Genomic DNA, 18,306 nt, shown 5'->3' with positions numbered 1-18,306 from the left:
ATCTTTTTTTCAAACATTAAACAATATTTTATCATTTAAGAGAAAAAACATCTGTGGAATACACCCAGTGGTGCAACCATTTACTAGTTTTAAAATAAATAATAATTTAGCCTAATTGAGGCCTTTTGCAGACTTTCTCTTCAGTCTGGTGAAGGTTATGGGATTTGCAATTATGATATTACTGTGACAAGAGGATTTGAGTGCGATTGGCGTCATGTGATGTGGCCATATTTTCTTATTTCTTCAATTATTGTACCTACTTGAGATAACGATGAATTTATGCATTTGTGAAATAATAATGGGCGTTTGAGATCATTCTGAGGCTTTTTGACTGAAATATTTGAAGTATTTCGATACTACAGCTAACTGCAGTACTCGAAAGTTAGATACCATATGTCCATATCGGTTCCAGGATAGTTGAATAAAGTGACAGCTTGGGTTAGGTTAGGTTAAGGTGGTAGTCGGTCTGCACGAACAACTCACTTAGACCTTACAGGTCCGTTGCGATACCACTGTGCTGCACGGGAACCCCATTTACTTTCCTTTGTGGAACCATTTGTGGCTCTTGTGAAAAATAGAATTGATCCCAACCCACGCCAGACAATCCTGTAAGAGAATTGAAAAAGTATTTACCTATGCAATCTGCTCTGATTTTAACTAGGGCTGGATAATTGCAAAGGAAGTGCTCAACTATTTCTTTCTCTTCCTCAGCTCTGCAACTTCTGCAATATTCATGGGAGAAAACTTCTAGTCTCAATACTCCAGCGAATCTTTTAACAAAACTATTACGAAATTTTGAAGAGCTGCATAAGTGATCAAAAATGTTATATAAAATTTGAAGACAAATATTGAAATTTGCTTATGTAATTAAACTTCTTTTCGCATATAATTCTTCAGCTATATACCCGGATCTTTGCCTAAATGCCTACAACTGTATGTTTCAGCAAATTACTTCACTAACCATTGCTTGCAATTCCAACATTAATTATTTGCTAATTTTTCACTTAAAAAGGCGTCAGTTAAATTCATAAAAATTCGAATAATTACACTTTTAAGTTACCAACCAGTTTCACATAAAAATTACCACCCAGCTTATAGCTTCTGCCACCTGCCGTTGGCGACTTGGTGCTACACTTCTGAAGCTTGACTAAGATTTTGCTAAGAAAGTCAAGGCGGTTTACTTGACCAACAAACGCGATTGGTATTCGCTTTAGGAGTTCTGTAAGCCTAGAAAAACACATTTTATATTCGTATTTGCTGCACCATAAAAGTATATTAACTGAGTTAGCATTAATAATTTATTGACAATTTTGGGTTGCTGCTGCCAGGCAACAGGCTAGCATTAACAGTTTGTCGCACTTAATTTGATGGCTGCAACGCATGCCACAGCATGCATCCATACATACGTGTACATACCATTTAAATAGTTGTTTAAAGAACGGCATTTTGTCAGCTGCCTGCCAACATGCTTGTTTTCGCTTGGGCATAACTCATACGCCATGTATGCCGTACGCCAGTGAAGCTGTCAGATGCTGATCGATGGTGTTCTACATACCTGTACACTTGTACAAGTAGTGGGCTGTTTATTAAATAAGTAACTATATAAAAACAAATGTTCTAATTAAACTCGTCCATTATCTGGTTGATTGGCTTGGATTCGGCATAAATTTGCAAAGAGTTTGTCTGATAATTTCCATTTTTTATGAACTAAAATTTTGCTACAGCTCTATTTTTGGGCACTCAATTATTAATGCCAACTATAACTATGTGAGCTTTGGTTTCAATTACCGTAAGTACTAAACGTTTTTGTTTTGTTTTTGGTAGTTTGGGTTCTTAGCGGATATTTAATGCATTTTAAGTTGTCTCCTTGAAATATTTATATACTAAAGTCGACTTAGTTACTGCGAGGCTGGTGCACAAAATGTGACTTGGTATTATACGCGAAAATTATTTATTGGTTCATCACCATCTATTGGAATGTATTACAAAAACAATTTTTCGTCTGTATTGGAACAAAACGTTCACAATACAGTTAAGTTCCTTTTAAACTATTTTTCTCGGGTGCATATTACAATAAAAGATATATGAAATATTTAAATCTGATATTGCTTTACATAATACTAAATTTCTTTCATATTACAGAGCAGGTCCTCTGCAGCTGAGTGGCTGCGCTTAGTGTGTATTTATATGACACAATAAAATTCTATTGTTAGCAGTGGAAAAGTGTGTTTGAACCACAAGGAAATGAGTCAGAAGCTGTGAAAATTTTATGCATTCGCTGCTGTGTGAAAAGTTTATGTATTTATTTATGTATGCAATATCTTCGTCAATGCAATCTCACACAACTTTCAACATCACTTTCAATTAGATAAAATTGAGGCCTCAAGTGATTTGATAATACGTTACATACTTACGTTGCGTGGATGTGTTGTAATGAAATGAGAAATAATAGTTTTTGTGTGAATGACAGATAGCACATATGAAAGTTACTGGGTTGTAAACAAATTACGGCCTCTTGACAGATGCCTAATGGATGCTCAACTGACATGCTGACATAGCTTTTTAGTTTTGTCCCACATATATTATTAAAAATAGCATATTTAGCAGCAGGGTGTTTGCTATTATATTTTTTTATTATTAGTTTTTTTATTTAAGTTTTATTTTATTTTCATCAGAGTTCGACACTCATGGCAAATCGCTGGAATTCACTCACACGAGTCCGAAGACCAAGGATTGCGCTCTGTTGTTATTAGTTGTCGTTGTTTTCCCTCATCTAGCCATAAAGTTTATTAACCTGTAGTCTCACGTATGATCGATGCCTCTTTTATGAGGGATGCTTTCTGCATCATTTATTTTTAATTTGTTAAATAAAAAAGATCAGGGTAGCTATTCGATATTCTTAAAACGGTTTAAAATTGAAATTGGAAAAGGTCGAGCCAGGGAGCACAAGGAGATTTGGTGGCTCGTTAAACACTCAGGCTAAAAAGCACATTGTATTTAAAGCTCTGGAAGGAGGGTAGATAGTCAAGGAGGGAAGGAGAAATGTATCAGAGAAAGAGATAGGAAAGAATAGAGACAGAGATAGAGATAGATAGTTAGTCCTGTGAGAATTTTCCAGATTCTTTGGCAAATCTGTGAATATCCTCCAGTTTTAGAGAAAGAATATTACTCATTCTCACGACATAGGAGGCAGAACACTCTCAGAGAAAGTGTCCAGTGCTATCCGCCTCCTCCAAGCATGACAGGCACATTGGATCCTCAATGATTCAAATGGTTGTCATATGCTGACCCCATGGGTTGTGTCCTGTAATGATACCGACCATCAACCGAACGTCTTTCCTTCCAAGTTTTAGTTGAAAGTTTGACAGTTTTCTGTTCGGACTTGTCACAAAACACTTTGCAGTTCTGCAGCGTTCTAGACCGGACCATCGCTCTTTATGTAAATTGCTTACATAATCGCTGATCTAATTCCTGCGGAACTGATTCCGGTTATTGGCTCTGGCCCCTGTGGGGGAATCGCTGATCCACGGTTGGCCAATTCATCGGAAATTTCGTTTCCTTGGACAATGGAGTGTTCTGGAACCCATATAAGTACAAGCCTGTTCTGTCTTGCGACAGAATTAAGCTTCTTCTTATATTCTTGAACAATCTTTGAGGTTTGCTTCGCGGTCTACAGGGCCTTCAGTGCAACCTGACTGTTACTGAAAACTCCAATCTGTTTCCCGCTCTATCTCCTCTCGATTATTCATTCGGCTACTTTCAGGATGGCAAAAACTTTCTTTTGGAAAACAGTTGCCATTTCTCCTATTAAAACGGTTTACGGAACCAATTTGCAACTTAAATAGACACCTGGGCTGAAAAGTTCCGGGCCTAACACATAGATGGCACTAGTTTTATTGTATTTACCTCTTTCTCAGTTAGTACTAACCTTAAAAAAACAATTGTTAAAATCTCATGATATTGTATTCATTAGTTCGTGAGTTATTGTGCTAAGAGTGACACTCCTTTTGTTGTTTTCAAAACAATGGATTGTAAAGGAATTTAGTGTTTTAGTTTAACACTGCTTCTTGATGGGGGAAAATACCGTACAAACAAAGCATTTTCCTGAAAAGTTTTATGGGGACTCCGCTTCATCAGAAACAACAATAAAACAATGGTTTGATGACTTCAAACGTGGTCGTAGAGACACATGTTGCACAACGCAGTGGACGTCCAAATGAGGCGGTAACACCAGAAAACATAAAAACATCCACAAAATCGATATGAATGCCAAAAATTGAAGTTACGTGAGTTAGCTGACATCGGAAAGATAACAAAAGAACTTGTTGGCTTTATATTGCATGAGCATTTGACTATGAGAAAGCTCTGTTCAAGTGAGTGCCACCTGTCACAAGTCAATGAAAACAGTGGCAAAATTACATGAATTGAACTTCGAATTCGAAACTAGCGCTTAAACTGAGACCTATTTTGAGGCGAGCAATAAATCGTTCTACAAAAGTGTTATTGAAATATTAGAGCGGCGCTGGAATGATTTTGTTGATGGAAATTACGTTGATGAATCTTGCTCGATAACTTTGTTGTTGCTTTCACATGCAGAGCAGAGCCGAAATATAGTGAACAGAGAGGTACCGAATTGAAGACGCCTTAAGTTATAGGTAGTTTTTGATCCTAAGTCAATATTTTTAGGGCGTTTGGTAAGTTTTATATTTCTATTCTTATGTTAATCGACAAGATCTACAAGAAAAATGACAACACTTCTCAGGTATTTCTACTCCATTATTTCTGTGTTATATAGGCGCTAGATGGATCGCATGGCGCTGTATGCACAAACATTCTCATTCTCATAATATTAGTAGGTTACAGGCATAACTGCTATTAATTAATATTATATATTCTAGGCTTGCTAACAAATGTTAATAAATTAAATTGATTTTTTCACATGTGCGCTAATTTTTTATTTCTCTGCGTGGAGTGTGAATACCATAATTTCCTTTACTCCACATATTTGACCGTTCGTTTTTCGGTTGCATGTTTGTTTCGTATTTTTCACGCTTTTCGTAGTTGATGTCTTCATCCGTCAATATTTGCGACGGTCAATATTTACCGTACACATGTCCATACAGATGTATGCATTTAAAAGCGATTTTAAAGCCAAGAATGAATGAATGAATAACTACCAGCGGGCATTAAACAGCGAATGGCAGCAAGTTAGTAGCGGCGCGGACGTGAGGTGGCAAAGTGTTGACGACGCACCTGTGCAACAAATAACTAAGTGGCGAGCAACTTGCGAATACTATGTGGACGCTGATGCTAAGGCTGATGCATACAAACCCACACATGCGGTAGGCTTGTGCATGCAAAATACAATATGTTGACCTACTTTTGAATAGAATGAATTCGCGAATGACTGAATGAATGGCGAAAATGTTAAGCGGGTAACTGGACAAATGGGCGAGCGCCTGAGAATGGTGAATTAAATGAAAAGTGTGCGTGTCACACTTGTTAGTGGCTGGCCGCTGCTGGCTGCTGTTTGATGCTAACGCCTTTTGCAGGTTTTCACTGCTTTCAAAAACTGTGAACAAAAATTGGTTAAAGAAGTAAAAAAATGCAAAAGAAAAATTATATGTAAAGTGACATAAAATGCACGCAAACTGTCATAATTTACAACTTCGACTTTTAATAGTCCATGTGCCGTTGCCAGAGGCGTGGTAGCTAAGCTACGCAAGACTATGCGTGAAAATCCACTGCGGCAAATGCGCATGCGTGGCAACGTAATTTTATAACTACATATTTGTGTAGACCAAAGTAAAAAGGAAAAAAATGCAAAATGTAATAAGAAATAGTTTCGTTCACTTATTGAAAAATTTGCGTATTTTTGTAGCGAACCTCGCACTTGGCTCCCTTTCACAAAAAGCTGCAAAGCCGCAGCATACGCGTACACAAACGGCGTCAATGGTCAAAAGCCATTGGCTGCCATAAACACTCGGGCCATTGGCGCATAGTTGCCTTGGTGTCACGGTGTCAATTCGTATAATCCATTTGGTTAATAAAGTGCCCGCTTATGCTTATGCTCTGCGCTGGCAGGTAATGTGAATGTAGCGCAACTGGCGGGCAGTCGGCACTGCATTGATTTGGTTACGCATGCGCAGCAATCGCCATTGCCTTCATCTACTTTTGCTGTTGCAGTTGTTGCTGTTGTTGTTATATCGCGCGTGTATCGTTCGTGTCGTAGACTCGCGCGATTTGTCTGTCAATTAGCTGCACAAAAACAAATTTTGATTTTATCGAAGTCAGCGGCGGTAGCGGATGGTGGATGGCAGGCAGCGACTATTGGCGATTTGGGTGTGAATTGCGAAAGAACTGTTGTTTCATTTGAAAGCGTTTAAGGAGTGGTCCGGTCTACTAGATCAATAAAAGTATAATTCATATTTTAAGCAAATGTGTTTTTATTTTAGTTATCATGTTTTTTTTTGTTTTGCTTTTTATTGCATTGTGAATGGCAAGTAGTTATAAAGTAGTGCACGTGGGTGGTTTAGAGTCGCTCTAGGCTCACCCCTAGTGCGAATTGGATATGCGAAAATTGTGGAAATATATAAATGTACTAAAATAAGCCACACTTAACTACAGGGTGGCTGATGAATTTTGCTACATTAAGAAACTCCAATAACTTTTTTTTAGTGTATGGAATTCATTTATTTTTTTTTCAAGTTGAAGGTCATTAAATTTTATTAAATGTAGCTTAACTAGTTTTAAAGATAATTGAATTTAAATGCCCCCCATGCTCGTTGATACAAGTGCGGCATCTTAGTAAAAAGTTGTTCATTGCTGCTTTGAGAGTTGCGACAGGAATAGCCGCAATTGTTGCCCGAATGGATTGTTTTAGTTCATCCAAATTTGTTGGCATTTGCAGGATCTTCTGGCAAAATTCCAAGCGAATCGGCAAGTCTGCTGCATTCAGTTTGTTAACCATTTGAATTTTGTAGGGAAATAAGTCTAACTCTTTGTGCATTATTGTTTGCAAAGACTGTCGGCTGACACCAAGTTGAGCAGAAAAGCTTCTTGTTGAAACCCTTGGATTGCTTTGTATAGCTGCAGCTACAGCAGCGATCGTTTCCTCCGTCCGACCTGGTGGGTTTCGATGATTAGGCCTTCTTGCGACTGTTCCTTGCTCAGCAAAATTATTCACCAGTCTCATTATGGTCCATCTGCTCGGGGGATCGCCGCCAAACATCCGCCTGTACTCTCTCTGTACCAAAACTACGGACTCCAGTGCGTGATAGCGGCGGACTATCCAAATTCTTGTTTGCGTGTCCCAGTTATCCATTTTAATAAATTCTAAAGATCAATCTGCAAATTAAAACAAAAATGGAACAGATAACTTAAAAAGAAAAAAAGTTATTCAATTTTTTTTTGGTAGCGGCTTTCATCAGCCACCCTGTATAAAAAATTTGAATTGCAATTCAAAACTTTATGACTTTCAAACTAAACATGCGAAGTGGATGGAAGTCAGCCATGTAAAAATATTCAATGGGAAAAAGTTCATTTGAACCTTGATTTTGTAATACAAAGTCCAAGCGATGAATCGTACGTTTTTCGATATGAAATATTAAGAGAATCTTCTGCCAAAATATTTATATTTACTGTTCAGAGCGAGCTTTAAAATCAGTGGCCCGCAGTTCATAAAAAAATTGTTTGGGGTTTTGTGCAGAGCTCGAAGACGTGCTATGTACTTTGGTCCGGTGGTCTAGAATGAAAAAAAAATGAAAAACGATATTTAAATTTTTTAAGAAGGTAAATATCTTTTACATCCGAAAATGAATTTTTTTTTTCATTTTAATAATTTAAAAAATGTCGCGAAGTTGACCCTCCCGAAAAATTGGACCTATTTATCTGAAACACAAAAACCAAAAAATTATTAATCAGTATGAAAAAAAATTCCTCAATTTCCATTTGTCAACCCCAATAACTTATCCTTTCCATCCTTACTCCCGCTCAATGTGCATTATTTGCATTGTGGCTACTAAAACAAGCAAAAAAAACAAAGAAAAATACACTGTTACACATTGCATCAGTGGCGCCAGCAATAGGAAGCGGGCGACGGCGGTAATAGCGCAGACACACGAAATTTAGCGAAGTCCTCAACCATCTGTGTGATCCTTCTGCCAGAAAAATATGACACACAGATGGCGCTCCAAGCAGTAAGAAGGCGTTGTTCCTAAGCAACGACAGGCGGGCATTCCCACTACTTAGGACTGGTAGCGGCAGGTTAATCACCTAAGCCTTGTCGAGGCCCTATGCCCCAGAATGGAGTGAACAAGGAAAAAAAAATGATTGCAGCTAGAATAAAATAACAAAATTAAAAAAATGGCGCGCTTTTGGATTTGACACTCTAAAAATAGGGTTTTTTCAGTTTTTTAATAAAAAAAAATCGAAGTAATTGAAATAATAATATGATTCTAGTACGGGCGAAGGACATTGATGTTATGAACAACATATTCGAATTTCAGACGATTCCGTTGAATAGTTTTTTTTTTGGCCGAAAAAAGTAGTTTTGAGATAATTGAGCTTAAAGTTTTGAGAGTAGGCGGGTTGACGAATCTGACTCTACCTGCTAAAAGGGCTGTAGAATCGAAAATACTGGGAATATGCTTCCAAAAATTTGACAGTACATTCTTAGAAGCCTATACTTTCGAAATATCCAAAAAAATAATCGATTTTTTGCAAATTCTAGACCACCAGGGCCCCTCAAATAACCTAAGCACTAAGACTTGTTGACCAGTGTTGATAATTTATTCCCTTCCAATTTAATTTAAATAATTGATAGGAATATAGGAATAGGGATTTGATAGAAATATATTTTACTTTCGGCGGCTGCCGTAGTCGAATGTGTTGGTGCATGACTATCATTCGGACGAGCGCAGTTTCCTGCGAACCCCGTCATGAAACATCAATTGATAGAAAAAGTTTTTTCTAATAGCGGTCGCTCCTCGGTAGGCAATGGCAAACCTTCGAGTGTATTTCTGGCATGAAGAAGCTTCTTATAAAACACCAGCTGCCGTCTGGTTCTCTGTAGGTCCCTGCATTTGTGGAACAACATCGATACGCACACCATATATAGGAGCAGGACCTCGGCTGAATGCCTAAGAAGGGTGTAGGCGCCAGTAATATTAGTACCTATATATATTTAGGATATAGTTCATTTTCGTACAAAAAACATATAAATTCAAACTTTCAACTTTAAGCAAATTAAAAAAAAAAAAATCCTTAAATTCTTTTAAATATCTCACATTTTTTATTGAAACTTTAGAAAAATTTCGAAAACAAGTTTTATTTCTTATTTAATGCTAATGTAAAAAATTAATGTTTCAAGTGGCTCAAAAATCCCTTGATTTTGAAATTTTTATATTTCCTGGAGCTTTTTTATATGTACTTCCTTGTGTATTTTCTCCATATAACGAATGCCCGATACTTTCGTTTTTATATGGAAGAAATTACTGACAATGTAAGACATTTGATTTTAATTTCCATTTTAATACATACAAGGTGGCGCAAAGGTAATCAGCCTATCGGAAGATTTATAAGTTTTGCGAATGGCGTCATACGTCAATTTCATTCGACACTTGTGAACTGACAGCTGCAGTGTGTGAACAGACAAACAATGGAGCACGTAAAGGTCAAAATAAGGATTTTCATCACTCAAAATCATATTTTTTTAATTTATTCAAATTATTAATTTTGCGCCACCTTGATTTTACCAGCTATTACCCTCAATAGGGACCCATTCTTTATACCTTCAATGCTCATTACGCATCTTCTACTGCAAGAAGTCTTCTTCTATCAACTGTTTCAAGACGTGAGCCGCTTTTGCTTTCACAGCTTAAACAGGCTCATATATCGTTGAAGTCGCATTTTAGTAATTTTGGCCTCAGAAACCTCAGAAAGTTAGTGAGGTGAACGATCCCATGAATATCTTGGAAAACAATCATTATTCTCTTCGCATTATTACACTTAACATCAACTCTACTGATTGCTGCCGCAGCTTCTGAAACTAGAAGGAGGTGGAGAATGTTAAAAACTTTCCCTGCCACTGTCTTGCCCTTGTAAAAATGCAACTTTGCTGTCAAATCTTCCTTCTCAGATTTAGAATCTGCATCCATCCACAACATTTCATTGCTTATCAGAGACAAAACATGGTTTCACCGCACTGAGATTTATAGGGGGAGACTTAAGCCAAATAAGTGTTATCACAATGAGTCTCCAGGTATAAGTGGGCGGCTCTATATTCTCATAGAGAGTGGCAGCCACCGTAACCTACCTAATCTACCTTTAACATTTTTCACACTCTAATGCAAGCTAAAGTCTTCAAGCTATACGAATTTGTTTACAGAAGCGAGAGGTACTGCTTTTGGAAGAGAAGGTTGGAAGAGCGGTTGTCGCTGGCGTTCGCTGCATGCCTACAGCTGCTACATCAGTCTCACAGATAAATAGTGCGTTTCGCTTTGCTATGCTGGTACCTTTTAATGATTTAGTCAACTAATGATTGTCCAATGGTGGTTTGAAAGTCTGTAAAAAATGGAAACTCAGCCTTGGAGTCGCTACATTCCACTCAATATGCAGCGTCTCGCGGGAAATGTCGTGTTGAGTTGAAAACGGCGCTTTGAGATGCAGAGGCCGCAGCTTGTAAACCGCTGGATGGTTGTTCATGTTTTTAGATGATTAATACATTTATTCATAAATATGCACGAAAAAGAGAAGGCAATTTAAGATGCATTTTTTTCATGTGAGTTGACCGCATACATCTAATGGATATTTGGAGCAATTTTTCAAAGCGAGGTGCAGTTAAAGTTGGCGGATACGAAACCTGTGGGTGACATATTCCAGTTGCCATCGTTGCTGCGCATGTACCGTTAAACAGTATTGATATAAGTACAGTGTAAAATACTTTACTTACTTACTTCTATGACCTGATCAAGGATTACAACCCGTTATTGGATTAAGCGCACTGCAAACAAGTATCGCCAGACGTTTCTGCTTTGCGCGCGCTTTCAAAAGGGTGGTTAAATTTCAAGGGCCGATGTTGAATGTGAAGCACACCTAAACGTCAACGACACCGTTGGACTTCTTTCTTTGCGGTTATTTAAAAGAAAAGGTATACGTCGATAAGCCAGCAACAATTCAAGAGCTAAAGGATGAGATAATTCGGCACATTAACGGCATAGAACCTCAATTATGCCCGAGCGTCATCGAAAATTTGGACCATCGGATGGAGGTGTGCCGCCGAGACCGCGGCGGCCATTTGTCCAATATTTTGTTTCATACGTAAATGAGCCATACCAATATTATCATAATAAAGAGAAATGACAATAATTTCTTAAAAAAATTGTATTTTATTCAAAATCAACACCGGCTCTTGAAACTTAACCACCCTTTATAATTTGTTACACTAAGCGAACATAGAGTTCCCTCGATTTGGTCCTTCTATCGGAGGCATGGCTTTCTTTTATGTTATAGTCCCCTAACTTGCCATCTGAACACCTTCTTTGTCAGAGCTTCTGCATCCATACGCTTGACGTGGCCAAATCGGCGTAAGCGCCGAGTATTAGTGCGCTTAATTATGTCCATATCGTCGTAGAGCTCATATAGTTCATGGTTCATTTGGCGGTAGTAGTAATCGCCAACACGAAAAGGACCGACGATTTTTCGAAGTTTCTTTCTCTCGAATAGCCCGGAGCATCGGTCTGCATCGGTTTGTAGTAATTCGGGGCTTAGTCACCCATGCTTCAGCACAATAAAGAATCACGGGTAGGATGAGCGTCTTGTGAAGTGCTAGTTTTTCTCGGGCGAGCGAGATCTCTGCAACACATTTGCTTACTGGGACCATAGTAACTCCTTCTAACAAGCGTGATTCGTCGGTTTATCTCCAGGCTGACATCGTTTGATGTTGTGATAACGGTGCTAAGATTTGTGAATTCCAAAAGTTTGTTGTCCCCTGAAATGCTGCATCCAAAACGCCGTGTATCTTTTCTAGTCGACGGCATATACTTCGTCTTGCCTTCGATAATCGGCTGACCCCCTTTAGATGACTTCCTATGCTGCCAATGTGATCAGAATATGCAAGGATCTGGACACTTTTGGTATGAGGAAGTTGAAGAGCTCGCACGGTAGTCGACCGCCTTCTCTAAAGCCTTGAAAGGTTCAGAGAGGTCTTTTCCTACTGCTGCTGGATGTGTTGCTCAAAGTTGGATGTTTTGCAAAGCCGAATCAGTTTTGCTGGAATTCCGAACTCAGACATTGTGGCATCATTATCTTGTTCATGGTTTTTTTTTCAGGATTTGGCGTAGTGTAAAGATATGACCGATGGTGGGCTTTTCAGGCCTAAAACTACACTGATAAGGTACAATCAAGCGTAAATAATCTGACGGAAATTGCTGGAGACATGCTTTTCATACCAGGACAATTTTTTTACAGATATTAGGTAGTTATGGCATAAAGAGATCAATGATTGATGGCCTCTGCTAGTGTGGTTGCCAAGGATATTTTTTTTGATGGTTCGTTTGAAACTATTAGATGGGAGCGGATGTGCAACAGTCAGATTATGGCAGGCTCTTTCCATTGATAGTGAGTATTGATGTGATTCCATAAATGCTGAGTTCCACAGTTTTATGCATCTTCCGACCATTAAAAAGTATTTTATATGAAAAATTTTCCTGTGTGTGTTAATGGTTCGACCATTATCGAATAAAGAATTTCAATATTTTATATCGAATCTTTGACCAATTGACGGTATACCAACACACATACACACTGAGTTACAGCAGCTGCTTACAATTTGCCCATACAATTTTGGTTTGTCGTCATGTCGTCTGTCAATCATTTGTCACTCTGTAGTATAGTCAATTGCAACCGAAAGGTTCATTAGTCATAGTATCTCACACGAAACTGTTAGTCAGATATTGTAAAAATAAATTATGGTGGCATATTCGACTAAATAATAATAAAAAAAAAAGTTAAAATGATCAAAAAAATATTTAAAAAAATCCGCAATTTGCTGTACATTCACATTTTGTCACCCAAAATCAATGTACCAATTGATTGCCCTTTTCCAGTTGTGTGAATATTTTCAATACCAATTTAGCAAATCTAATTTTCTAGGCGCATGCGTAACCTGTGAACATATTCGCCATTCAATACGATCAGAAATATATGTGAACAGTTGTGATCGTGACAGTGGTAAATGTCAAGCGTGAGCACGCGTTATATCAAAAACAATGCAGTGCTACTGCACCAGTACATAAATATCCATATGCACACAGCCACACATACACACGCTTTTGTGCCTCCTAATATTTTCAGATAACCGTGAAGGTAAGCGAGCAGGAGTAGTACAGTGAATCGGCAAAAAAACATATTTAAACATTTTTTTAATAGAAACAAAGAAAAAAATGATTGCATAAATGTGATTATTAATGTACTGTTAGACAGGCGTAAATAAACTTCAATTGAAATTCGGCTTTTGAAATGCAATAGGTTTTGATTGTAATTAAGCAACGTGATTTATTATACAACGTAAATACACTTATGTATTTCAATTCCGTTGGGTTTTCCATCGATTTAAAGAATTATGATTTATGTGCGGTTTTACTGTTTTTCAAATAATGTCGGCGTTGACGGCATCTGAATTTGGTTTGCTCATTTTTCTTTATAAAATAAGCGCATGCAACTCCTCATCTTTCATTAAGTGGACTCATATAATTTTTTGTTGTTATTCTTTTAATAGATAGATAAATATATAATAAAGAGTTAGCTGTACTCGTAACAGAAACCGGAAATATTGGCACCTAAAATATATCATGAGTACTGCTAATATAGTTAGAACGGGAACTATTTTCAGACTCTCCCATAGATACAAAATGCTATTTAAAAGATAGCACTGTGTGACATTCAAAACATAATATCTTCGAGACATCTTCTTCTTCCTGATTGACGCGATAACTGCTTACTTAATTTTGACCGAGCTTAACAAAGCGAGCCAACCATTTCCTTCTCGTGCGAACCGGCGCGAGTTTGACAAGTGAAGCCAAGCTCTCCTTTATCTGATCTTCTTAACACAGAGGAGGTATCCCTCTTCCTCTGCTACCACCAGCTGTTACCGTATCGTACTTTCAGATCCGGGGCGTTGCCGCTGAATCGTTATTCCCTGCGCTATGTCTACTATATGTCGTTGTGAAGCTTATACATCTCTTCGTTCCATCTTCTACAAAATAGCCGTCGACAACGTGCAAAGGTCCAAAAATCTTCCGCATAATCTTTCTCTTAAACACTCCAAGTGACGCCTGATCGGATATTGCCATCGTCCAAGCTTCAGCGCCATACGTTAGGACGGGCATGATGAGAGTTAGTTTTGTTCGTCGAGAGAAGACTTTACTACTCAATTGCGTACTTAGTCCAAAGTGGTACTTGTTTGCAAGAGAGGTTCTACGTTGGATTTCAAGGCTAACATTGCTGTCGGTGTTAATGCTAGTTCATAAATAAACAAAGTTTGTTCAAACCTCGAAATCATAACTGTGAACAGCGACATTGGTGCCGATACGGGAGTGCGCCGAGTGCTTGTTTGATTACAGGAGGATTTTCGTTTTATCCTCGTTCACCACCAGACCCATTCGCCTTGCGTCTTTATCCAGTTTGGAGAAGGCAGAACTAACAGCGCGGTTGTTAAGGCCAATGTTGTCAATATCATCGGCATACTCCAAAAATTATACGTTCTTATAAATAATTTTGCCTGAGTGATTAAGTTCTGCGGCTCGCGCGATCCGCTCCAACATCACGTTAAAGAAGTCAACCTGTCTGAAACCTCATTTATTATGAAACGGCTCGGAGAGATCTTTCTCGTTTCTGACGGCACTGCTGGTATTGGGCAACGTCATCTTGCATAACCGCATTATTTTTGCAGAGGTACCAAATACAGACAATTCGGCTTATAGGCAAATCCTTTTCATGCTGTGCTCCATACTATGGAATGGAAGCAGAAAACCACCCCTTTTCGTGAATGTTTTTAGCGGACACATAAAATCAATCATACAGAGACGTTATTTATTTACAAATGTTTCAACTTATTTATATATCCGTATATATAACTCGTGCGTACATCTTTTATTGGGTATTTGGTCGAACTTCGTCTTCAACATGTGGTGTGTGTCTTGATGTTGTTCCACAATGATCCGCACGCCACCAACCACCTATTCACATGCCGCTTCAAACCTCATCCAGCATCCTTTCTCTTTTTCCACCCTGTTGAAATAGTACGCTTCCTTGGTTTATTGATGATGACGACAGACGACTTGCAGCGAAAATTTAACGAAGAAATCTTTTCAGAAGATCCACATTTCGTTGGCCTCTTCTGCCTCCAGATCTGACTGAATCTCTGCAATTACTGCGAACAGATAAGTTGCAAGACTTAATTATAGAATTCAGATAGTTTAAAATGAATGAATTTGATCAATAATTGAGATGACTCCCACTTCAGCTTTGCAGGTGGTAATGAATTATTTTGCCATAAAATGCCGGTCAATCATGTGGGTCGCATTTAAATTCCATACTTTTTAAAAGATCTATAGTATATATATCTTTATATATATATTTCTTATGTTCGTGTGTTTGTCACTGAACTCCTCCTAAACGACTGAACCGATTTTGATGAAATTTTTTGTGTGTGTTCAATGGGATTCGAGAATGGTTTAGATTCACAATTTGGTCTCCTGGAAAATGTCTAGGGTCTCGAGATAGAGACCAAAACGTGGAGCCTAGAATGTGTATGTACAATATGGGTATCAAATGGAAGCTGTTGGTGAATGCTTTAGTTCAGAGTATTTTTCACGCCGCTCCGTGACTAGGGTCTCGAGATAGAGACCAAAACGTGGAGCCTAGAATGTGTATGTACAATATGGGTATCAAATGGAAGCTGTTGATGAATGCTTTAGTTCAGAGTAGTTTTCATGCCGCTCCGTGACTAGGGTCTCGAGATAGAGACCAAAACGTGGAGCCTAGAATGTGTTTGTACAATATGGATATCAGATGGAAGCTGTTGGTGAATGCTTTAGTTCAGAGTATTTTTCATGCCGCTCCGTGACTAGGGTCTCGAGATAGAGACCAAAACGTGGAGCCTAGAATGTGTATGTACAATATGGGTATCAAATGGAAGCTGTTGATGAATGCTTTAGTTCAGAGTAGTTTTCATGCCGCTCCGTGACTAGGGTCTCGAGATAGAGACCAAAACGTGGAGCCTAGAATGTGTTTGTACAATATGGATATCAGATGGAAGCTGTTGGTGAATGCTTTAGTTCAGAGTATTTTTCATGCCGCTCCGTGACTAGGGTCTCGAGATAGAGACCAAAACGTGGAGCCTAGAATGTGTATGTACAATATGGGTATCAAATGGAAGCTGTTGGTGAATGCTTTAGTTCTGAGTATTTTTCATGCCGCTCCGTGACTGGGATCTCGAGATATAGGTCAAAACGTGGACCCGGGTAACCTTTGGTTGTGTATGTACAATATGGGCATCAAATGAAGACGTTCTAATACCGAGAATTCCAATGATTCCACCTGAATTGCCATTTGAATTCAAGCGTTTGCAACTACCCATTCGCTTAACATTTGCAATAACTATCAATAAATCACAAGGGCGAACTTTAGAAATATGCGGGATGAATTTAGAAGAACCAGTATTCACCCATGGTCAACTATACGTTGGCTGTTCACGTGTTGGGAAGCCAACAGCATTATATATTTACTCAAAAACAAATAGAAAAACAAAAAATATTGTGTATGCCAAAGCGCTGGAATAAAGAATAAAGAAATAAATAATATGAAAACCATATCTTTTCTGTTCTAAACCATATCTATTCTATTTTAGTGTGCCCAGCGAAGCGGGCGGGGTTTGCTAGTATATACATAAATTAGGTTGGGGGAAAAAATCTATATCTCGTAAAGTATCGATCACACAATTCAGGGTTATACTCGTTGTCAAGGAGACGTTTCACTCTGATAAAACTCCTTTTGTTTTTATATTTTTGTTTGTTCCATTCAGTTGTGACTTACAGGGTGTTAGCAAAGAGAAAATTCGGTACATTTTGCAGTTTTTCTTTGATAAAGGTGTAAATACAAGCCGGCCGTTGAAATTGTGAGTGGTGTTTATGGTGCCGATACTGTGACAGCTAATTACGTGCGATTTTGGTTTCTTCGATTGCGTTCAAGCATTTTTGATATTGTCGACAATATCGATAAAATCACTGACGTAATCGAAGTTGACCGGTATGCTAGTAGCCGTAGCATCACTCAGGAGCTAAATATCGACCATAAAAAGTTTTAAACCATTTGTGCGAAAATTTTATACAAATATAATGGTTTTCTTTTTACCGAAACTAATATATTTTCTCATGTTTACTTTAGGCGCGTGGACCCTTTTTGGGTGTTTGGTCGAGCTAGTTTTTGTGTATGACTTGATGTTGTTCCACAAATGGGGAGACCTATAGTTTTATGCCGCCTGCGAATGACAGATTGTTTTAGGAGATGCTTTTTCGTGGCAGAAATACACGCCCAGGATTGCCGTTGCCTACCGAGGAGCGACGGCTATTTGAAAAAACTGTTTTTATCATTTGGCTTCTCTCATTTGGTCTTTCGTGCCCGGGGTTTCGAACCTGGGCACTACGGCATGGTAATCACTCACCAACCTATTCAGCTACGGCGGCCGCTGGTTTGCCTAGTCCCTTAAAACCATTTTCATCGTAAATCTTTTAATTGAAGCAATCAATATTATTATTTATTTAATTAATTTAGAAAGTGTGCTGTCGAAAGCAGAGGTCACTTTTAAGATTGCTTGTTACACCCACATAATATATTGCTGTCAAACATTTTCTAAATAAATAAAATTGAAGTCTTATCATAATAAATGACAACGAAAGTACCTGCAAAAGTGGTTTAAACCAAATATAAAAAACACTAAAAAACTAAAAACCAATTGCTTTGCCAACGAAAAAGCAAAAACACCGATCGCCAAACAAACAAAAAAAAAGATGTATGTATGTATTTGTAATAACAGGGACTTTCACTTCGACACCTTCGATTCAATTCAATTGTACTTAATTGCAACACAAATCGCTCAAAATATTGCCGGTGGCATGCACGTTAGGCCTCCAAATTATCTTTGCCAATGATGAAGTGGAGGCCAATGTAGGAGATGGCGCGGCAAATTTGAAAGCAAACAGAGTTTGCAAGATTTTCGCACATTTCTTGTTTCTTGGCGCCCTTCCA

General features: G+C 38.2%; 1 protein-coding gene across 1 annotated transcript in view; it reads left to right on the top strand.

Moving 5' to 3' along the window:
- The window catches only part of LOC129235829 (peroxidase), a 129,472-nt gene that overhangs the window by 48,475 nt on the left and 62,691 nt on the right, over positions 1–18,306 (top strand). The window lies entirely within an intron of this gene.

The sequence above is a fragment of the Anastrepha obliqua genome, chromosome 1 (assembly GCF_027943255.1).
Source record: "Anastrepha obliqua isolate idAnaObli1 chromosome 1, idAnaObli1_1.0, whole genome shotgun sequence".
NCBI classification, from domain to species: Eukaryota; Metazoa; Arthropoda; class Insecta; order Diptera; family Tephritidae; genus Anastrepha; species Anastrepha obliqua.
The sequence above is the reverse complement of the archived record's forward strand: the minus strand, read 5'-3'. Positions and strand labels throughout refer to the sequence as shown.